The 24432-nt window shown below is 34.8% G+C and overlaps 1 non-coding gene across 1 annotated transcript; it reads right to left on the bottom strand.

Annotated features, from left to right (window-relative positions):
- Nucleotides 1-17202: 17202 nt before the first annotated feature.
- On the bottom strand, nt 17203-17308 carry LOC121215136 (small nucleolar RNA R71). The gene has a single exon (XR_005910865.1). It is a non-coding gene; the product is annotated as a small nucleolar RNA R71 (small nucleolar RNA).
- Between the last annotated feature and the right edge of the window lie 7124 nt (nt 17309-24432).

Raw genomic sequence — 24432 nt, forward strand, 5'->3', positions numbered from 1 at the left:
TCACCTTGACCAACCTTAGACATTTTCAAAAACCTGCAAAATAAACACTCAACACTCAAAAATAAAAGTCAGCAAACCTCACCGTTAATCACTCAAAAAGAAAATTTAAATTCTCAATGAGGTAGAATTCAGTCTTATGAGTTCTTTAGTAGAGTTTATATCAACCAATTAGAGAGTGTATGAACCGAACTACCAAAGAATCCTAATTTGCACTAGGATGCCAAAACTGACGAGACACCAATTGATTCGTGTTACACCGAGGAAGAATTGTGCACACTTTAAAAATCCTACTAACACAAGAAACAATAAGGTGTTAGATAATGTAAAGGGAGAATAAAGGCAAACAAATGAAAAAGCTATAGCTAAGAATCAATAAAAATTGTTGAAACCAGAAATCTCGAAAAACTACGGAGTAACTTGACAACTTCGTTCGAGGTGTTCCTGATCTTCAAAAATCACGAAATTAAATCTGTAATATCCTTAAATATTTAATTTTTGATCTGGAAAGTTTGGGCATCAAAGTCAACCCGCTGAATCTTTTTTTAAAATTTTATTGGATTTCGTATTTTTCAATTTTTTTGACATTTTCGACTGAATTTTTTGCGGGAAATATTTTTTTATATTCAATCACAGTTCCAAAAATATGTATGTAAAATTTTATATCAATCGGACAATGTTTACCTAGTCAAATGAATTTTTTTTTAAAATTTTTTCTGGGTAAAACTGCTGTTTGTAGTTTAAAAAATAGAGATCAGTTTAGAAATCAACCAAGAACACCCAAAACGCCCAAAATTTGAGACCAAATGATAGAGGGTTGCAGGCGGACCAAGATCGAGTTGCCAAGTCACGAGAAAACTCCTACGAGGCTCTAAACAAACAGATTTGAAACGAAAAAGAAATTAAAAGATTAAAACTTTGAATTTCCAGATCTGGAATAAAAATCCCTAAATCAACAAAGAATCAAATTGAGAATAGGAATAATTGTTAATAAAGGTTCTTGGGGAATCAAGAACATGTAATTGAACCCCAGAGAATACTCCAATCTGCCGGATCTGAAAAGAAAGAGACAAACAGCAAGTTAAATTTCCCCAAAATTCCAGCAATCAAAACAACCCAAATCTGAAACGAAGAAATCGGCAGGAAGAAGGAATTTAGGAATTTTGAACGAATTTTGCTGCCAAGAACAAAAGGGGCGATCCGATCTTTAATAAAGAAGAGGGCGAATCAGATTTGGAATGCTTTGGAACGCCTTAAACGCAACAAGAACAGCAAACAAAGTGATTAAATAAAATCGACACAAGCAGAATTTAAAAGAAAAAATTGACAGCAAGAAATTAAAAGATAAGTCCTAAGAAGCCTTGAAATCCCGAAAGATTTCACAACTCCCTTCAAATGGCTCTAATCTCCCCTCCAAAGAATATCAGTGGCAAGAAGAAGGCTGAAGATGGCTCCCACAATCAAAAGATTGTTAAAACAACTTCTAAAGAAAACTCAAGAGAGAATTCTTGGAGAAAAACTCCAGGAGAATTCTGCACTTAAACAAATCTGAAATTTTTAATATATTTGAGAAGTGAATAACAAGGTGGCCGGCCAAGCCTTTATATAGGCCTCTCAAGTGTTTTCCTAATCTAATTAGAAAACTAAAAATAAAAAAACTCCTAATTATTTTAATATTTAAATGGAAATTCGGCCAAGGGCTTTTAATTGGGCCTCTTGGACTGAATATCTTCATAAAAATTTAAACTGAGTATTTAAAAAATAAAACTTTACAAATTGGGCCACTTTGACAATTTGGCCTGATTTTCAAGTAAGTATGGTTTATCTTCTTGTTTGGGCTTGGAATAATCTTATTGGGCCTTGCCTTCAAGAACTTGGGCTTGTATTCCATCTTCTACCGAAATTGGTTCATTAATGCTCGTAACAGAGATCCAATGCGCTTTGGCTGCAAGATTTGGTTTCTTGGACCAAGATTTCCAAGATTTGAAATCTTGATTTTCTTGATTCTTGAAATCGCTCCAAATAGCAAGATTGGGCCAAGATTCGGTTTCTTGATTTTCTTGAAAACAAGAAAGTGAATCTTGATTTTCTCTTTCTTTCATGTACACATCTAAGGCCTTGCTAACAAACTCCTGAATGGTCTAATTTAGTTTGGAACGCATTTGTCGAGCCTTTGATCTCGTTATTGGGCCTTGTGGTAATTTGAGCCCGTCACGATCTTGGGCTTGGGTTGGGCCTTTGTGACTCGTATCAATGAATGAGACTTTTGGTGATCATACAAGGAACTTGAAGCTTTCTTCTATGCTAAGAATTCATGTAAAACAAAGGGAGGAGGAATATGACTCTTCAAGTTAAAGTTCATTCATTAATATCATTCAATGAGGTGCATGAACGTCCAAATACATGCCAATACAAGGGATGAACGTCCATGAACCATCAAAGGGGAGTGAACAACCATTTATATGCATTTAAGGGAGTTCATGAACCAGTCAGTTCATTGTATGGTTTGTGTACATGAACTACATTAATGGCTGAATGTTGGCCATTCATCTTCTTTTATATTTTCCTATAAATAGTTGTTTTGTAAACATTTGTAGAGGAATACTTATGATGAATTTTATATTCTTGACTCAAATTGACTTATCAAGTTCATCTTGTGGCGTCAATCTGATTCCTTTGAACTTATCACTTTTAGGAAGTGTGGCGTTCACCTTTATACCAGTTGATTCCTATCTTATTATAGATAGTGGGTTATGATCTAGCTATCTTTTCCTATCCACCTTAAGTGTTGATATAAGATTTAGGTCAATATTGTCATATAGTATTGGTTCACTCTTCAACCTTAAACCGAACTTATCCTATCCATTTACTTACCAACAAAATATTCCTTTGTTTCAGCCAACTATTTTCGTTTTCAACCTTACCTAGAACTTAATTTGATACTTTTTAATTTTCGATCGAGAACATTCGCAACTCGTAATCAACCACGAATATGAGCTCACATCAAAGTGGCCCTTAGTGACAATATGGATTCGATGCAAGGGGTCTTCAATACCGTTGTGGATGAGCTGATTGAAAAGAACGATGCTCTCGAGGTTATGATGTTGTCCTTGAAGGAACAAATTGAGGAGCTCAAAGGGGAGCTCAATATTTACAAAGTTGCTTTGGGTATGGGGTGTTGGTTACAACACCCAAGCCAAAGGTAGATGTCTTGAAGTCGAAAGAGTTTAATGGGATGAGGTCCACAAAGGATGTGTGAAACTTTTTTTGGGGAATGAAGCAATACTTCCATGCCAAAGGTATCATGGATGGTGCTACTAAGGTAAATATTTCTACTATGTATTTTATTGATATTGCTTTGTTATGGTGGCGTCGTAGGTCCACAGATTAGAGACGAGGTGGTACTACTATTGAGACTTGGGAGGAGTTCCAGGGTGAATTTAAGGGGCAATTTTACCTAGAGTATATTGATGATGAGGCTCAGGCTAAGTTGCGTCAGCTTACGCAACAACACATAGTTAGGGAGTATGTAAATGAGTTAAGTGAGCTGATGCTCCAAATTTTCGATTTGGGTGAGAAGGATAAAATTTTCTCCTTTATAGATGGGCTAAAGTCATGGGCGAAGTAAAAGTTGCAACGTCAAGGAGTCAATGAACTTTCCAAAGCAATAGCCACAACGGAGTCCTTAATTGAGCTTGTTCCAAAGAAAAATGATCTAAATAGTTTGCAAACTTTATGCTTGTTTCTTTTAGCTATATATCCGGTAGGTTGCATCATGTAAATGCTCTATTCAATGATTGTTACATAGCCTGAGACACGGGCATGTGTCTCAGCCGTGTGAGTCACACGGCTTGGCCACATGGCTGTGTGACCCTTGTAGTGTAAATATTATAATTTTTTTATCAATGTTTCTAATGATCTTGATTTAGTTCCGAATTGTTTCTAAAGTGATTCTTAGGCCTTGAAGGCTCGATGAAGGGACGATATGCATGTTTATAAATGGATAATGTTATGTTTAATGAAATGTTTGAAAGTGAATTATTTTAGGTTACATTTATTTGGTAATACTCTATAACCCTATTTTGGGAACAGATACAAGTTAGAGTGTTACATTTAGTGGTATCAGAGCTATAGTTTAGTTAATTATTGGACTAATGTAGTAAAGTAAGGTTTAGTATATACATGCCACATATACCCTGTGATATGTGATGCTTTTGATCCTTTCTAACATTTTATTTCTTATATATCCAAGATGTCAGTTGAATCAAATCAAGCTATAGTTAATGAAGCTGAAAGTAATGTTCAAGCTTTGAATCCTGAAGTAAGCAATAGTGTGCCTATTCTACAACCCGTGTGTGATGAGATGAAAAATGTATTTCTTGGAATGATGAACTAATGGTTCAACAAATTTAAACAAGCCAATCTTGCAACTCCTCTACATCCACCCCCTATTGTGCCTTTTCGGCACCCCTGACTACTCCAAACCCTGTACTTATAACGGTTACTTAGGTATCTATAGACAAAATTAAAAAATATAGAGCAGAAGAGTTTAGAGGTACAATAGATGATGATCCTTCAAAAGTCGAGTATTGGTTATTGAACACAAAGAAAGTTTTTGCGGAGCTATTGTGCTCCCCTAAAGATTACTTGAGGTGTGCGGTATCCTTACTGAAAGATGAGGCATATCTATGGTGGAATACTTTGAGCACTATGTATCAGATGATCTGGTTAATTGGGTTTTCTTTCAGAATGAATTCAAGAAAAAGTATATTAGTCGGTTGTTCATTGACCGAAAAAAGAAAGAGTTTCTCGAGTTAAAATAAGGAATCAGGCTGTAGCTGAGTATGAACGTGAATTTGTGCAGTTAAGCGAGTAAGCTCGTAACATCGTATCAAATGAGGGACAAATGTGTATCAAATTTGAAGATGGGTTGAATGATGAGATTCGTATGGTTGTAGCAACATTAAAGTTACGGGAACTTGTAGAAATTTTAGAGCAGACTCAGAAGGTTGAAGAGATTTGTAAAAGCAAATGACAGTCAGATTTGAGATTTAGAGATTCTAACAAGAGAGGGTTATTTAAGCTTGCTCAAACATCTCTATTGAAGAATTTTAGAAGTGACACCAGTCGATCAGACGCTCTTTCAGAGTTCGTTAATAGAGAGAAGTCGAGATAAATTAATTTCCAGTTAGTCAATTCTGTAGCGGCGATTGTTGGAAGTGTAAAAATGTAGAGAGAGCCGTTCGAGTGTGTAATGAATTCAATAAAAGACATTTTGGGGAGTGTCGATCAAAATTGAGAGCTTATTTCCGTTGTGGGTCTATTGACCAGTTTCTTTGTAACTTTTCCAAGAAGCAAAATTGTTTTGGAATTCAATCAAATAAGCCTGAAGAAACTTCTTAGAGGGGTAGACAATCTGGGAATGTTAGAAATACTATTCTTGATCGAGGAAAAAATAGCGAGATGAACGAACAGTCTGAAGTGAGAACACCGGCCAAAGCCTATGCAATCAAAAATTGTTTTGCATGTACTTTTTCTCTCTTTGATATTAATATATATACATTGATTGATCTTGGATCAACTTATTCGTATATCTGTGCTACTTTAGTAAACAAAAAGAAAATACCTGTTGAATTCACTGAGTATACTATTAAAGTTACAAATCCCCTGGGTCAGTGTGTTCTAGTTTATCAGTTATGTAGATCTTTTCCACTGAAATTAAGGGTTACGAATTCCCCGCTAGTTTGATGTTGTTACCTTTTGATGAGTTTGATGTGATTCTAGGTATAGATTGGTTAACTCTGCATGATGCTATTGTGAACTGTAGACGAAAGAAAATTGTGTTGAAATGTTAGAACAGTGAAAAGTTTCATATTGAGTTGGATAGAATGGATAGTATATCTAATGTTATATCAGTTATGTTAACACAGAAACTTGTTAGAAAAACATGTGAAGTGTATCTCACTTACATAGTTGATTCCTGAGTTTCAAAACTGAAATTAGAATCAGTTCCGGTTGTATATGAGTTGTCAGATGTGTTTCTAGATGAGTTACCAGGGGTACCTCCAACTCAAGAGGTTGATTTTGCTATTTAATTGTTGGCAGGAACATCCCTGATATTGATTGCTCCATACAGAATGACACCTACAAAATTGAAAGAGCTGAAAGCATAGCTACAAGAGCTGACATATAGGAGCTTTACTCTGCCCAGTTTTTCTCCTTGGGGTGCTCCTGTGTTATTTGTTAAGAAAAAAGGATGAATATATGAATTTATGTATCAATTATCGACAGCTCAATAAGGTGACGATCAAGAACAAGTATCCATTGCCACGTATTGATGATCTCTTTGACCAGTTGAAAGGTGCGATAGTGTTTTCAAAGATTGATCTTTGTTCTGGTTATTATCAGTTGCGAGTTAAAGACTCGGATGTGCCAAAAAATGTGTTCAGGACCAGGTACGGACATTATGAATTTCTTGTGATGCCATTTGGTTTGACTAATGCACCTGTAGTGTTTATGGATTTATTAAACAAAATCTTCAGGGCATATTTAGACAGATTCGTTGTGGCATTCATTAACAACATTTTGATTTATTCACGAGATAAGATAGAGCATGTTGAGCATTTGAGAACTGTTTTGCAAACTTTGCGCGAAAAAAAATGTTTGCTAAGTTTAGAAAATATGAGTTTTGGCTTCGGGAAGTCTAATTTCTTGGACATGTTGTATCGGCTGATGGCATTAGGGTTGATCCAAGCAAAATTTTGGCTGTCGTAGATTGGAAGCCTCCGATAAATGTATCTGCAGTTAGAAGTTTTTGGGCTTAGTCGAATATAACAGGAGATTCGTCAAGGGATTCTCGATGATTACTATACCATTGACGAGATTGTTGCAAAAAGATGTTAAGTTTGAGTGGTTTGAGAAATACCAGTAAAGCTTTATTCAATTGAAAGCACTATTAATTGATGCACCAATGCTAGTTCAGCCAGAGTCAGGTAAAGAATTTGTGATTTATAGCGATGCATCGTTGGATGGTTTGGGTTGTGTTCTGATGCAAGAGGGTAAAGTGGTAATGTATGCTTCTAGATAGTTAAAACCGCCTGAAAAAAATTATCTAACACATGATTTAGAGCTTGCAGCTATAGTGTTCGCTTTGAAGATTTGGCGACACCATTTGTATGGAGAAATATATTATATCTTCACGGATCATAAAAGTCTAGAATACTTAATATCGTAGAAAGATTTGAATTTGAGACAGTGCAGATGGCTTGAGTTATTGAAAGACTATAACTTGATCATTGATTATCATCCGAGAAAGGCTAATGTTGTTCCTAATGCTTTAAGTAGAAAGTCTTTGGTTGCTTTGCGAGCTTTGAACACACAGTTGACGTTGATTGGTGATGGTTCAATTTTAGCTGAATTAAAAGCTAAGCCGATGTTTTTGCAACAAATTTACGAAGCTTAGAAATGGAATGATGTGTTGATAGCTAAACGAAAATAGATTGAGATGACTCCTGATTTAGACTTTCAGATTGGGTTTGATGATAGTTTGTACTTCAAAGGCAGAATTTGTATTCCAAAAAATTCTGATCTCGTCCGGAAGATTTTACAGGAAGCTCATAGTAGTAGCTTGTCTATTCATCCTGGTAGCAATGAAATGTACAGTGATTTGAAGCAAATGTACTGGTGGCCAGGTATGAAACAAGAAATTTCTGAGTTTATATCAAAATGTTTAGTTTGTCAACAAGTTCAAGTTAAACATTAGGTACCTTTTGGTTTGTTACAATTAGTGATGATTCTAGAGTGGAAATGAGAGCGTGTTACAATGGATTTTGTATGGGGATTGCCTCTATCTCTAAGAAAGAAAGATGTTCTTTGGGTCATTTTTGATCGTTTGACGAAATCCGTGCATTTCATTCCAGTGCGTATGGATTTTTCACTTGAGAGATTAGGAAAGTTATATGTTTCAGAGATCGTTAGAGAGCGCGGTGTGCCAGTTTCCATTATTTCTGATAGAGATCTGCGATTTACGTCTCAATTCTGGAGCAAGTTACATGAGGCTCTAGGTACTCGTTTGCATTTTAGTACCGCACTTCACCCTTAGAAAGATGGTTAAACTGAGTGAGTAATTTAGATACTCGAGGATATGCTTTGATGTTGTGTTTTAGAATTCGAAGTTAATTGGGAGAGATTTCTACCGTTGGTTGAATTTGCGTACAACAACAATTATCAATCGAGTATAAAGATGGCACCGTACGAAGCTTAGTATGGTCGAAAATGTCGAACTCCATTGTATTGGACTGAGTTCAGTGAGAAAAAGCTTCACAGAGTTGATTTGATACAAGAAACTGAAGAAAAGGTTAAAGTGATACGAGATAGTTTGAAAGCAGCTTCAAATAGACAAAAATCTTATGCAGATTTGAAAAGAAAAGACATTGAATTTCAAGTCGACGAAAAAGTGTTTTTGAAAGTTTCACCGTAGAATAAAGTTCTTCGATTCGGTTGTAAAGAAAAGCTAAGTTCGAGGTTTATTGGGTCGTATAAGATTATTGAAAGAATCAGATTGGTACATTACAGATTAGCATTACTGTCAGAGTTAGAAAAGATTCACAATGTATTATACGTATATATATTACGACGGTATCGATCGGATCCTTCACATGTGATTTTACTTGTTATTTATTGAGATTCAACGTACAATGAAGAACCAATCAAAATTTTGGCTTGAAAGAATAAAAAATTGAGAAATAAAAGTATAGCTTTGGTGAAAGTTCTCCGGAAACGTCACGGTAGAGAAGAAGCTACTTGGGAACCAGAAGAAGTTATGAGAGTGCAATACCCGAACCTCTTTTCTGGTCAGATTTTCGGAGACGAAAATTTCTTTAGGGGAGAGAGTTATAACAACCCGTTTTTAGTGACATCAGAACAGTGGTCTTGGAACCATAAATTCGATGAGTAAATTTTTATTTTATTATTATAATGTCTATGGTATGTTAATAAGGTCGTATAAAAATTTTGTTAAGAAATTTTGATGTTTGCATGCTTAATTATGTAAAAAGGGCTAAATCGTAAAAAAGTATAAAAGTAGAGTTCTATTAGTTAAAGGGGTTAAATAGCTATGGAATTTAATGTGAGTGGACTTAAAGAATAATTAGACCATTCAAAATTTTAGTGGACATATATGGACATGGCTTAAGGGATTTTTAAATGTTAAAAATAAATGTTTAATTAGTAATTAGTAAAATAAACTAAAAACAAATAAAAGAAAATTTGTGCTCATCTTCTACAAGGTGTTATTCCACTGAAATTGAAGAGAAGTAATAAGCCAATTTAGGGGTCTTAATTTTGGCAAGTTCAAAGATCAAGATAAATCTCCATCGGATCTAAACCGAGGAAAGGCAAAAATCACGGATTAGCTTGATCATACTTTTACGCTCTAGTTGTCAAAGTAAGTTAATAGTGTTTCTGTACATAATTAAATTTGTACTTGTATGTTTACAATATAGTTATGTAATTAATTGCTTATACTTAATTATTCCCTAAATTGCACATATGTGCCCCTATTTGTAGTTCGGTACCCCTGAATTGCACATACGTGCCCCTATTTTTACTTCGGTACCCCTAAATTGCATATATGTGCCCCTTTTTGTACTTCAAAACCCTTAAATTGCATATACGTGCCTTTGTTTGTACTTCGGTACCCATGAGTAACACCTATGTGCCCCTTTTTATACTTCGGTACCCTTGAATAGCACTTACGTGCCTTGTTACAATTCAGTAACTTTGAATTGACTAAAATATGAGTTGTATTCAATTGTCATTAAGTTTAATGATAAACTATGCTTTTACTAAGCTCTATAAGCTTATTCATTTTTGTGAATTGTTTTGTAGATAGTTTTTCCTGCCGTTTGGACGGATCGAATCTACGGGTCACACTATCCTTCGATGCTAGTAGTTCTTGTTTCCTTTAGGGTTGTGGCATGTATATATGGCTATATAGGTTGTTTTGGTACAATGTGACAATATCCTAACCAAGTTGATAGGTATCTTTTTGTATAGTTAGAATGGTATGAAATTGCACACTTGTGAATTGTTTTAGTTTTTAAGTGAATTAAGTGTTATGATAGAAATGGATCAAGGTTTATATGTTATAAATGTTCATGTTGAATTTAATTGTGGTGTCTATGAAGGCACATTGGTTGATTGTTTTTAGGTCATTAAAATGGTATATTATGTTAAGTTGATTGTGATCTCAATTGTGGTATGCTTTAAGATGATATTTAATTAGTAGTGTATGTTTTAGTGTAGTAATGCATAAGTTTAGATATGTTTGATGGTTTGTGATTGAGGTGCCTTATTGGCATATTGGTTGTATGGATTAATGGTATAGTGAATTGGTCATTTTATGCATGTTTTGGGCATGTTTTAATGTCTTGGTTATATATGCAAATGGTGTTTAGGTACATGTTTGAATTGGGTGAAATGAATGGCTTGATTTTGGCCAATTGCTTGTCCACATGGGCTAAGACACGGGCGTGTAACTTAGCTGTGTGTGACACATGACCATGCGACACAGTCGTATGTCCCCTGTACGTTTTAAAGGTTGCAAGTCAAGCAGTGACACGGCCTAGCACACGGTCTGGGACATAGGAGTGTGAGCCATTTTGAGTGTTGCACGGTCTAGCACACGGGCGTGTGGCTTGGCCGTGTAACCCAAGTCAGAAAGTTACATGGGCACAGATACTGGCTACGGCACCGTTGTGTGTCCATATTTCGATTGTTACATGACTTGAGACACAGGCATGTGTCTTAGCCGTGTGGGTCACACGGCAATTTAAAAGTTTCTATCTTTTTCATCAATGTTTCTAATGATCTCGATTTAGTCCCGAATCATTTCTAAAGTGATTCTAAAGCCTCAAGGGCTCGATTAAGGGATGATATGCATGTTTATAAATGGATAATGCTATGTTTAATGAAAATTTTGAAAGTGAATAATTTTAGGTTGTGTTTATTTCGTAATGCTCTGTAACGCTATTCAGGCAACGAATACAGGTTAGGGGTGTTACATCTGGCGCTGAAGCTTCCTCTCGAGCACGGATCGCATGATCCTTAGCCAACGCTCGTACCTCAAACCTCATAGCAGAGTCTTTCATCCCACTAGGCTATTACCTACATGTCCTGTGTGTCAAGGTGGTCACCCTCTCCCAGCTGTATTACTCGATCGAGTTGTCTGAGCATTTTCTTTGTCTAAACTTTTCAGGAAATTTCTGAGATAGTGTTCATACGAACCAAATTTAAAACATGACTCATCTTTCAATCTGCATTCACTGAAGTGTCACCTATTACATTTTTGACATTCGGGCTTGTTGTTTGTAACACTGCCCACACTCGCTACAGACGTAGCTTGAGGTTTTGAGCTCAAATGTTGTTTTCCTCGGTCTTTCCCAGAATAACCCACTGAAGCTGATGAATGACCATGATACTCTTTTGACTTCTTCAATGGTGATTGGTATGACTTCCCATAAATCTCTTTCCTGAATCATGAGCCTCAAAATTGGCTTTTCTCTTTGCTTTGCTAAGTTCCTCGGCTTTATGCACTTTGTCAACCAGAACTACAAATTCTTTCAACTCAAGGATCCTGACTAACAACTTGATGTCTTTGTTCAACCCATCTTCAAATTGTGTGCACATAGCAACCTCTGTCGATATACATTCTCGAGTTCAAACAATTTCTCTCTCATATTCAGATGCTATCATTCAGCCTTGTTTCAGCTCAAGAAACTCTTTGCGTTTGTTACCAAGAAATTTTTGACTCACATATTTCTTTCGGAATTCAGTTTGAAAGAATTCCCAGTTCACGATCTGTTGGTACAACTGCAACTAAGGTGTTCCACCACTGATAAGTCGAATATTTCAATAATGTAACTGCACATTTCAAACATTCCACATGAGTACATGACAATTCATCGAAAACCTTAATGGTGTTTTCTAACTAGAATTCAACTTTTTCCGGATCATCTTCGACTGTACCTCGAAACTGTTCAGCCCCATACTTATGGATCTTATCAATTGGAGGCTTGCTCGCTCGTATTGGTTCCAAACCCTGAGGAACTACGGCGACCAGTTGGGGTACAGGTGGGGGTGGAGGTCGTTGAGCCATTGGGTTCGTTTGCACGAACTCGGAGAACCATTCTGACAGCATCTGGAAGAAGGATTCCTTAGCCTCTCTTCCTCGGGCCTCAGATACGGGCCTACTTCCACTAGACACTACTATGTGAATGGAGGCTTTTGCGTTACTTTCAACTTCATCGGAGTCAGCTCAGTTGGATGACATTTTATCTATATGAAAACATATTTCAATTTGGGTCAGGAGTTATCACACTATCACATGTTACGGAGCATCACTATATAAGCAGAGCATTAAAACATTCATTTCATACATCATTGCAAAGATAATCTAAATACGTTCAATCACATATATAATGTCCCTTAATCGAGCCCTCGAGGCCCTAGAAATACCTTAGAAACAATTCAGGACCACATTGGAAACAATTGGACAGTAAAAGAAAGAGTTAGAAAAAATTGGACTGCAGAGGTCACACGGCTGGGTGGCTAGGCTATGTGAGGCACACAATTGAGACACACACTCGTGTCTCAGGCTATGTAACAATCAAAATAGAGTCACACGGCCGTGTCTCAGCCCATGTCCTCACCCGTGTAACTATTGAGTTAGGTCACATGGCCAAGCCACACGCTAGTGTGCCAGGCCGTGTGCTAGACTGTGTAACAGCCTGACTTATATACATTAAAACCTACAGGGGACAGATGGTAGTGTAACCAGACCGTGTGTCACAAACGGCTGAGTCACACGCCCGTGTTTTAGACCGTGTGGACATGAAATTGGCCAAAATCAAGCCATTTCCAACACCAACTCATGCAACCACCTAAAAGCATTTTGTACACATAATTAAGGCATCAAAACATGATCAAAACCTACATGAAATGACCAGTTCAATAGTCCAAAGTCATTTTACCAATATGCCATAGAAGGCACCTCAAATGCAAAGATACGAACTTACAAAATCATGCAAATATTTGATCACATTTCTACTATCAAACATAACTCAGTTTTACCAAGTCATACCTCAAATATGACCATTAACACTTCAACATCACTTACCATTTGAACCATACCATTCATGCATCACAAGCACCAAAGTGACACAATTCAACCATTATCAAAATGGTACCAAAACAACCAACTTATACATACCAAATCAACGTCTAAGCATTCAACTAAATAGCATCATAAGTTCACCTATACATGCCATTATAACCTTGGCCAAAACATCAAAAACTACCAAAATTTATGCTAGATACTGTGATAGATCTGTGACAAGCTTCCAAACTGCTCGAGCTTTCGATTATCTATAAAACATAGGAGAGAAAACTACGTAAGCGCATAATGCTTAGTAAGTTCATAAAACATGAAACATAACTTACCATTTCATCTAAATATCATAAGTATAAACATAATGTAATCCAACCACAAGCTTGGCACAAGCCTAAGCACCATCACCAACATATAAGTTAGTGCATTCAAACATAATTCACTTGAATTAAACATAAGGTAAGCCATTTGTATATGAACATATTTCATTTGAATTCATCATTTCCTTTACATGAATACATAACATAGTTCATTTGAACACTTAGCATTCCTTTCCTTTTCATGCACATTGAACCATTTAGAATATCTTTGGATACTCGGGAAAGCTCACACGAAGTGTGCTTAAACATATAACCGTAACCTTTCCTTTGAGTTGTGAAATGGGCCTGCTCACACAAGCTGTGGGTCAAAATGTAAGCTACATGATGCTGGTCACACGAGCTACAGAGTATCTGCAACAAATGTAGGACCTCAGCCTTCGGTAGGACATTCAAGATCAACACTCGAAACATGAAATCCTTAATGACATGTCATTTGTATCTTACGAATCCCTAAGGTTCTACTGGGACTCGATAACCGTCATAGCTTTGTTTTGGATATACACTGTTGAACAACATTACATATTCATAACAAAACATAATTGAATAACATGAATGTAGAGATTCATACATACGAACTTACCTCAACAACTAGGGCATACAAATGGGACCGACTAATCCGAGACTTTAGCTTTTCCCCGATTTAAACCCGTAAGAGGTCTATCTTGATCTAAATAGATAAAATAAATCCATTTAATAATTCTATTATTCAATTCAGTCCGTATTTCACATTTTTACAAAATAACTATTTTGCCCCTAACATTTTAACTTTTCACAATTTAGTCATTAAGCTCATAAATTGAAATCTAAACATTTTCATCCTTTTCACAAGCTAGCTGGTTTCTCTAGGGACCTATATCAACTCATACAAACCATCATTTCATTAATTTAGCTTAAACTTTTATCATTTATACAAATAAGTCCCTAAATACAATTGTCAGAAAAAAATCACTTTACAAAACTTGTTTATTTATCAACAAGGACTCATAACCTTTCATTAAACATAATGAATCGTGCAAGAACATTCATGGAAAAATCCTAAATCTTTAATAGTTTTGGAAATTGATTCCCGAGCTAGCTAGGTTAAGCTACGACTTCAAAAATATATAAATCATTAAAAACAGGATAAAAAATCACTAACATGCAAGCTATATGAGTGATCGAACTTCAAACCCTAGCTGTGGCTTTTCCTTCCTTTAATTTTTGGTGGAAATATCAACTAAAGAAGATGATGCCTTTGTTTATGTTATTTTACTTTAACTTATTTATTAATTTACTAAATTAACCTTGTTAATTAACTACATAAAACACTTAATTGATGCCCATCTTTGTCCACTAACACTATAAATGTTATAATTACCATATAAGTTCACTCACATTTAAGTTTCATAGCCATTTAACCCTTTTAACAAATAGAACTCTATTTTTGCACCTTTTACGATTTAATCTTTTTTTACGTAATTAAACATGCAAATGTCAAAATTTATTTATAAAATTTTAATACGACCTTAATAAAATCACATAGACATTAAAATAATAATAAAATAATAACTTACTCATCAGATTTGTGATCCCAAAACCACTGTTCAAATTTCACTGAAAATGGGTTGTTACAAATATTGGGCATGAATTTATAAAGTATGTGAAATTATGCTTAATTACATGATTTTTGTACATATTTTATATTATTTCATGTTAATTTATTAATATGTGATTTTTCACTATGTAGGAGGACCACTGAAGATGTGTTTAATGTAAATGAAACATGGACATGCACAAGTCAATTCATGTGGACGACAAAACCATGAAACTTGGGTCATGAGGTTGATAATTTGACCCAGTAAAAGATGTGCTTAAAGATTGACATGTCTGCTAAATTATTGGAGTAAGAAACCATCCAACAAGGAGGAACTAAAGCCCAATTTCGGCATAAGTAGATGGCTGCCCAAAAGTAAGCTTTGGGGTATTTAATTGAAGGTCCTTATAGTTGGAAAATAATAAAAATTAGCCCAAAAACTTTGTTGTTAAAACCATCCACTCTATGGCTATTGATAACATTGGTTTGAATTCAAAATGAAGAGACTAAGTCATCCCTTTCCCCTTGAAATGTGGCCGACCATGTGTGATAGAAAATAAGGAATTTGAAATCTATTTTTAGCAAACTCTACCCTTTACCTTCACCTATAAATTCCATGCATTAATCCCTTAATCCCTCATCCCTCAACACTCATTTCTCTTCTCTCATTAGCATTTTATCTACATTTTATTTCCATTTTCCTCCCCATTGCATAGCCGCCCATTTCCCTTTCCATCCTTTAGGCACAAAAGCTTTGTCAAAAGCATTCTTTGGCCGACCACCTTAAGATCTCCTTAGGAAAAGCAGCATCGAGCAGAATAGAGGAGCACATTAGTGAGAATAGATCTAAAAGGTTGTTGAACTGAATCAGTCAGAATAGATTTGAAAGGCTATTGAACTGAATAGACTGTACTCTTTCCTCTTGTTATTTATTTTAATTATGTTTACTTTAAGTTTTTTATTTTTGACATCAACGGTGATATTTTAAATCCTATTTTCTAGGATGATTATGTTAATTCAATAAGATCTATTTTATTCATGTTTAATATATTTAGGCCTCATTCAATCATGTTTTCAATTAACATCATGATGCATTTAATTCATACGTTATTTGGTGCACTTAGATTAGCTGAGCGATCTTAACTAAATGACGACTAGTAGACACATAACTGAAAAGTGCAATGCTCAATTTAGATCCTTAAACCCGACTAAGTTGGGGTTCGTAATATCTTTAGCTAGCTAATTATATAGTTTTTACATCAAATTGTGAATTTATAATTTTGCAATTAATTGGTTAAGCTTATACAGTCCCTGTGGAAACGATAACTCATTTTTACGTACTTATTACTTGAATGACTATGTACACTTGCACAAACCGCGTTACAAGTTTTTGGCACCATTGCCGGGGATAGTTGCCTTAATTATTTTTTTTGTGAAATTATTTTTACAATCTAGATTTTATTTTTTATTTAATTTTTAACTCTTCTAATTTATTATTTATTATTTACTGGTGATTTATTTATCAAGTGTTTATGTACATAGATCAAATCATTGATCTATTACCATTGGACCCTAAAATCGAGCGAACTTTTAGAAAAAGAAAACGTGAGAGATATGCTCAAATTCAAGCCGAGATGGACCTTGGAAATCAAAATGATGGACAAGGTAATGGAGTCAAACAAGTGCACAACCCAATCCTTATTGCTGATGATAGGGATTGTGCCATCAGATAATACGCTGTGCCACTCTTCAATCAATTAAATTTGGGAATTAGGACACCGGATATCGAGTTACCCCAATTTGAATTGAAACTAGTGATGTTTCAAATGCTCCAAACGGTGGGCCAGTTCAGTGGTATGCCCACGGATGATCCACACTGACACCTTTTATTATTCATAGAGGTGAGTGATTCATTTAAGTTAGCTAGTGTGACTAAAGCCGCACTAAGGTTAAAATTGTTTCCATACTTATTGCAAGATCGAGCACGAGCATGGTTGAATTCATTGCCACCAAGTTCAACATTTTCTTGGCAAGAATTAGCAGAAAGGTTCTTGGTTAAGTATTTTCCATCGAGCAAGAACACAAAGTTGCGAAATGAGATAACTACTTCCAACAATTGGATGACGAGTATTTATACGAGGCATGTAAAAGATTCATGGAATTACTTTGTAAGTGTCCTCATCATGGGATTCCTCATTGTATCCAATTGGAGATGCAGACAGAAATACCCTTGGCCCATTCAATGCCCGCATTATGTCGGTGTCTGGAACGACGAAAATGTGCAAGTGTACACAATCGCAACAAGTAATAAAGTGACAAGTAAATGTCAAGTTATCCTACCCACATGGACTATAAAAGAATTATTTATGAAAGTAAGTTTAAACACTTTGGTGAAAGAAAAATATTTGGATTTGGGAAATGATTAAAAACTAGAAAACAAAGTAAATAAAATAAAATAAAATAAAATAGAGTTCTAATGCACAATTTCAAAAGCTGATTTTAATCAAGATGAGATAATTGTGTTGGATTAATTACATTTCCTTACCTTAGAATCATAAACTTATGCTTATTCTTATTACTAATAAATCACGACAACTCAATAATTCACTAACTTATGAACATATTTACAAATCAAAAATCCATTCATCTATTGTACATATTCCTATGTCAATTCGACCGATAAAATAGATTTATAAAGATAAACATGTTATTGCACATACATACTTATTAGATTAAACAATCTCTTGCATATTCCTATGTCAATTCAAACGATTAATTCAACGTAATAAGCATATAAAAGACTATGTGAGGTAACAAAGTATCCTTACCTTGAAACAGTTTAATCACAATAATCTTGCAAGTTATGCAAGGCATATGTATCGCCAAATACAATGCTAATCTAATCTTCAGCTACCTTAGAAGAATTAAACATGCACTGATTAAGTACTGTGTCCATTAATTATAATTTCAATGCGTTTAAATAATTAATTCTTTAGTTATCTTACAATTGTAATGCAAAAATAACTTAATCATGGTTTTACTTAATCAAACATTTTACCGAGGCCTATAACAACATAAACATAAATTTAACAAATCAAGAGGACGGAATGCAATCAACCCAACACGAATTAAATTCAAGCTAAGTTGATTAAATTAACCATTCCAATAGGAAAAATATTCATAGATATGTTTATCATAAAAACAAAAAAAAATTAAAGAAATAAGGAATAAGAATCAAATCTGGTGGTTTTCCGTGGCTTGACGAGGTTGCTCCGTTCTTCCTTCTTTGTTGTCCTCGCCAGTTAAGGCTGTTATGAACACTCAATTGCTGCTCCAAAATGGCTGAAGAATACCCCTTTCCCAAGAGGAGAAAAAGACACAAGAGCAAGGAGCTTTGAATGGGAAAATGAGGGAAAAAAGTGAGAGAGGAGAGAAGAGTTGTGAGAGAAGAGATGTGAATGAGGGATGATTTGAATGGGCAGCAAAGGGGGGTTTATATATCTGAGGATGGCTGCTAAAAATAGAAAATTTTAGCAGCCAATGAGCCCCCTCATAGCGGCCATCCTACATGGAAAAGTTGAGACTTTCAACTTTGCTAAAATTAGCCTGGGGCAAATTCGTAAAGCCTTAATTTAAGGTGAGGTTTGAATGCAATTTGGAAGTCTTACAAGGGCCTTTTTGCAGCTCATTTAATCAGCTAAAAATTCTGGTTTGGGTCAGCATTTGAATGGTTCTGGGCTACCCAATTGGTGGCTGGTTCGATTCACTCAATTTGGTTCAACTGGTGCGGTTCAACTGGGCCTTTTTTCCATAGTTAATTAAAATTAATTTATTTAACCCAAATTAAATTGGGAATAAATTAAAATTAATTAAATTATTAATTAATACACATATTTGGACCGTCTTAGACTGGAAATTATTTTTCCTTGTTACTTCGAATTGCTTCTGAGTTTTGGTCTTCTAACGGTGTCTGCCGGGTTAATTTTCGCCCTTTGTACGAATCTGTCAAAATAATCAAAATCCACTAAAAATAATTGTAAAATTGAATAAAAATTAACATGTTCAAATTTTTAATACAATTTAATTATTTTATAAAAATTAATTATTTTATGACAAAAATTCTATCGAAAATGCATGATTTTAAGTAAAATTAGTATGAAAATGTATATAAATATTTGTGTTTCCACACCCCAAACTTAAATCATTGCTCGTTTCGAGTAATGCACAAATTTCGGAAAGAATTTCTCAGAAACACTTTTGAAGAATTCCTTCAGAACAACTTTCTTCTCAAAATTATGAATTTAATATACTTAGGCTCAAAAATAAGAAATTTGATAATTATGCTACTTAAGTATGCATATCGTTCAAATTACATCCAACAACTATTATAATAGCAAAATTAGACTAAATGCCTCTTTAACAAAGTCATATTAACCCTTACCAATTTGATTTTTTTTATTCCCTTATTCAAGACTAAGCTGTAATCATTAAGTTTAACTTATGTCTTCATATGTTGATCTTAGAAATTTCTCTCCACTAATGTAGGTAGCATAGAAACTTGAATTAATAGGTCTTTATTAAGGTTGTAATGTGGCTAGGCTATGGGTAGGTAAAAGATAGATAAATTTTGGCTTAAAAACCCTAGACTCAGCGTAAACTCGAACCTTCAGAATTTTTACCTTCGATACACCAACTTATTTTACTTTCACATGCTCTTTTGTACATCTATTTTCTTTCGAGTACATTTTTTTTAAATTCAAAATTCAAGTGCTTGCTTCATGTACTACAATTTTCGGGCAATTGATACTTCTTTTCAATTCCCCCGAACTTATTTTCAAACGATATTCTAAATAGTACTAAGTCTAGTGTTTAGGACAATTTTAAAGATAATGAAGAGAAAAGTGATGGCTAAATATTGCAACGGTCTAAATAAAACTAGGCCATATAGTCTCAAAGTTGGGTTTCAAAGGAAAATTTTATCATGGTTGGCTTGAAAGGCTCAAACGGTTCAAACAATAATTTGCCTAAGTCATTTTCAATATTCCATGCTTCCTAGGATTTCGCCTCAAGAAATTACTAAGTCAATTCTAAAGACTTAAAGTTTCAAGCATGCCTAATTTTTTCGTAGGGAACGAAAAAAAAAAATTCTATGGTATGAATTTGCATGCTTTATTAAAAATATATTCATATCATTATTAAGCTAACATAACAACTTATTGAAATAATAGAACTTTATTAATACTGAAGTTTAGCATACTTAACAAAATTTCATATTATTGAACAAAATATATCCTAATCATAATTAAAAGAAAATTTTATTCAGAGTGGAATTAATTCAAATTTTCGGTCCCCCCAACTTAAAATGAACAATGTCCTAATTGTTTAAAGTGAATTGACACTATACACCAAGTAGGATTTTAGAAAAGAGGAGGTGAGTCAAATTGACTGCTTAAGTACTAAGCTCTCTTGAAATCCAATCCTAGACATGTATATACCTATTGCCACACTTTAGCGTTTGTGACTTGTTTAGATTTTATTCATGATTCCTATATTTTGTTTTATTGTGCAAAAATAAAAATTCCTAATTAACCTAATCCTAAAATAACTTAAGAATAAAAATAAAATAAAGTTGAGGTCCTCCCTTTTTTATTTGTTTGCCGATCCTTCTGAATTCGACTCATCTTTTGCTTCATCATTATTGCCTTTGCATGAGTTTCTTTGCTCCCTCTTCGGCAATGAACTCCATGGTTCAAATAAGAAATCTGGAAACTCAGGCACAAAAATAAATAGGTCATTATAAATTTTCCTAAGGGCACTCCTCATCGAGTCATCCCTTATTTTTGAGTATCTCCAGTAGGCTTGTTGCTGCCATTGCATGGGTTGCATTAAGTCCATCAGCTTTGACAGCTCATCACGAAGATTTGGGCTAGGCCGTGGAGCTCCAAACATTAAGGTTTCGAAATCAGGTTCAGCTTCTGGTTCCATTGGTTTTGCCTCATTAGGGACTTCAGTTGATTGCTCTAGCGGGATCTCTGTGGGTTCATCTTCTGCTTCTTCGGGATCCTCACTTTCTTCAACTCGTTACTGTAGAACAGAATCTCCAGCTACTCGGTAGAGGTCCCAATCGGTGATTGTGCCCTGAATATACCCTGTCTTCTTTACGTTTGCAAGAATTTTTGCTTTTAAGCACAAAAATGTTATCGTAAAGGGGAAATAGGCTGGGCCAGAACGTCTAACGGCATAATTTCGCATTTCTCTTGGGATGATTTTTCCCACATCAATGGTCTTTCCAGTTAGAATTGAGTATAATAGGACCATTCGCTCTAATGAGATTGTAGTCCCATGCAAACTAGGCATAAGGCTGAAACGGATGAAATAGAACCATACCTTCGCAAGTGGTGTCAAATATTCTTTTCGACATGTGTGGATTCCTTGCTTTGACGCAGTCCACTTAGAACCTAAAACTGTGAGTTCCTCAAGAATTTCTTGCAAATTTTTAGGCTTAATGTTGCTCAACAAAGAAGAATATTCATCGTTTTCAAAATTAGGTAATTCAAAGAACTCATTAATAGCATTTGAATTTATTGGTACCTTGATTCCGCGAACTGGAACGTCGATCAATTCGCTTGAGGTTAAATTCACATAGAATTCACGAACTAGTTCCTCATCCATACTTGGTCTCTTTTCACAAAATAATTCACAATTGAGGGCTTCAGCACTTGGCGAATACATGCCATAAAGTCTCTGTAGTTGCTTTCCTTCAATGTGAAGCCTTTCTTTGGATGGATCTGTTGATTTTTGAAGATAGTTTCGTATCTTACTTTGGCTTCTTCATAGTGGAACTTATGTTGTGTTTCATCGATTTGGGCAGAGGCACGAGTTCTCTTGCGTGGCATGATTAACCTGAACATAAAATTGGAAAAATTAATTTCTCAAAAATTTAATTAATAAAATTATTAATAATTCAATGATTTGAAAAATTAAATAATTGAATAAAATTAAAATTCAAGAGAAAATTTGGTCTTACCACCATTTTTTTAAAAAAAATAATTAAAAGAAAAGGAGGTCGAATTAAGGTAGGTTGGAGGATTTGGCTAAGGATGGGTGAAGGTGTGTGCCGCAGAAGTGTTTGAAGACTGCTAAGTGTGTGGGCGGATGGGTGTGGAAGCAGGCAGCAACACGCAGCAGGGGTTGCACGCAAGCAGCAGCGTGCGGGACCTTTGACAAGCAGACCTAATGCACTGGGACGTGCGCAAATGTGGTGCACAGGAGCAAGACACAGCCTGGGTGATTGCTGGGGCTGGGGCGTGTGGCTTGTTGAGGCTGCTAGCCAAGCAATGTGCGATTGAGGCTTGCGGCACTTAAGGGATTTGGTGCTTTGGGGTTTTGAGTGATGAATGAATGGGGGGAAATAAGGGTGGAATTTATAGTGGGAGAAGTATGAATTAGAGTAGAATTCTTAGAGAAATTTAATAATTTAAATATTCTAAGTCTAGTCCTGTAACAGCCTGATTTAGGGCTTAGTCGGAACAGTTGTTTCGGGACCACAAATTTGAAGAGGAAAAATTTATTTTTACTATATTTTTATGGTCTACAATTTTGCGGACAGATTTTGTGAAAATTTCGTTCGAAAATTTTGACGTTTGGGCACTCAATTTAGTCAAAAGGACTAAATTGTAAAAAGTGCAAAAGTTGAGTTTTATTTGTTAAATGTATTTAATTGTTATGGAATTATAAATTAGGGATCCTTGTGTGGAATTAGACCATTATTTAGTGATGGACAAAAATGGACAAGAAATAAGTGAAATAGGATTTTTTTAAGTAAGGGCATTTTGGTCATTTAGTAAATAAATAGAATTAAAATGGGAAAAAGATGTAAAAAAATGGTGTTATCATATTTGCTTGCTGCTGAAACTTGAAGGACTCCATAGCTAGGGTTTTGGCCACTTTCAAGCTTGATTGTAAGTGCATTTTAGCCCCGTTTTTAATGTTCTTTGCATTTTTGAGATTCTCGTAGCTCGGTTTATCTATTTCTACTGTTATTTTGAGCTAGGGTTGAAATTTAAAAAATTAACCATGTGTGAAATGTATGTATTTTGATGTTTTATGGAATAATATGAAGCTATAATTTATGTTAAACAACTTTTGCTAGTCGATTTTAAGTGAAACCGAGCAAAATAACATAATCGGTAAAAATATTTAATGTTCATAAGTAAGAGTTAGAGTGAGAATTTGATGTTGCCATAGAAGAGAAAAGTGTTTAGCGTGTTATAAAACATAAGAATGAGAAATAAAATTTAATTTCCGAACTTTGGGGCAAAAATGTAAATATGCAAAAGTTTAGAGACAAAATTGTAATTTTTTCAAAAATTGAGTCGACGATTATTTTGATAAATGTGAATATTAAACAAGCTAAATTTGCTATTATAGATCAAGAAAGACGTGGAATCAACCTCGATAAGGGAAAGGAAAAGATTGTGGATTGAATTGAAAAATTTCTATATTTTGCACCGAGGTAAATAATGTGTAATTAATACATTGTTTATAACTATTTCTGATATTTTGTTATAATATATGAGAAATGGTTGAATATGAAATAGTTATATAACAATTAGAAATTTAGAATTTATAGTTGAATCGATTAAAATCTGCTTGAATTGTGGATATGTCATTGACAAGTAGTAAGTGAAGTAGTTGAATTGAATTATTAAATTTGTTATGGGATTGGACTGAAATATTGAAATTGTGATTTGTGTACGGATAAATTGTAAATCTTTGAAAAGTAAGAATCTCTGTGGGACTGTCGGATTAAGAAAGGCTTGAATAAAGTGCCTATAAACACGTGTGTAGTACTAAGTGCAGGCTACTACGTGTATCGATAGATAATGGTCACATGTGTAGTACAATGTGCAGGCTACTATGTGTACTGGAAGGCTTTGGTCATGTGTGTAGTACTATGTGCAGGCTACTACGTGAACTAGAAAGTTTGATCACGTGTGTAGTACTATGTGAAGGCTACTACGTGTATCAAAAGATGTGGTACTATGTGCAAACCACCGAATATTCGCTATTATACCGACGTGTTCAACGGGATATGAGTATTGATAAACAAATATGAGTATGTGATTGAAGTGTGAAAATTTGCTAAAGAGTAACTGGAGTGATGAAGTTTCGTACTGTGCTTACAAAATAAATTGTTGTAATGTTATGTAAATGAGTGAAATTGAAACAGAACAGATTCAAACAGTGGAAGTGATGTTAGTTTGAAAAATCACCAAAAATTGTAGAAATTGAGTTATTGGTTGAATGAGATA

The sequence above is a fragment of the Gossypium hirsutum genome, chromosome D02 (assembly GCF_007990345.1).
Source record: "Gossypium hirsutum isolate 1008001.06 chromosome D02, Gossypium_hirsutum_v2.1, whole genome shotgun sequence".
Taxonomy (NCBI): Eukaryota; Viridiplantae; Streptophyta; class Magnoliopsida; order Malvales; family Malvaceae; genus Gossypium; species Gossypium hirsutum.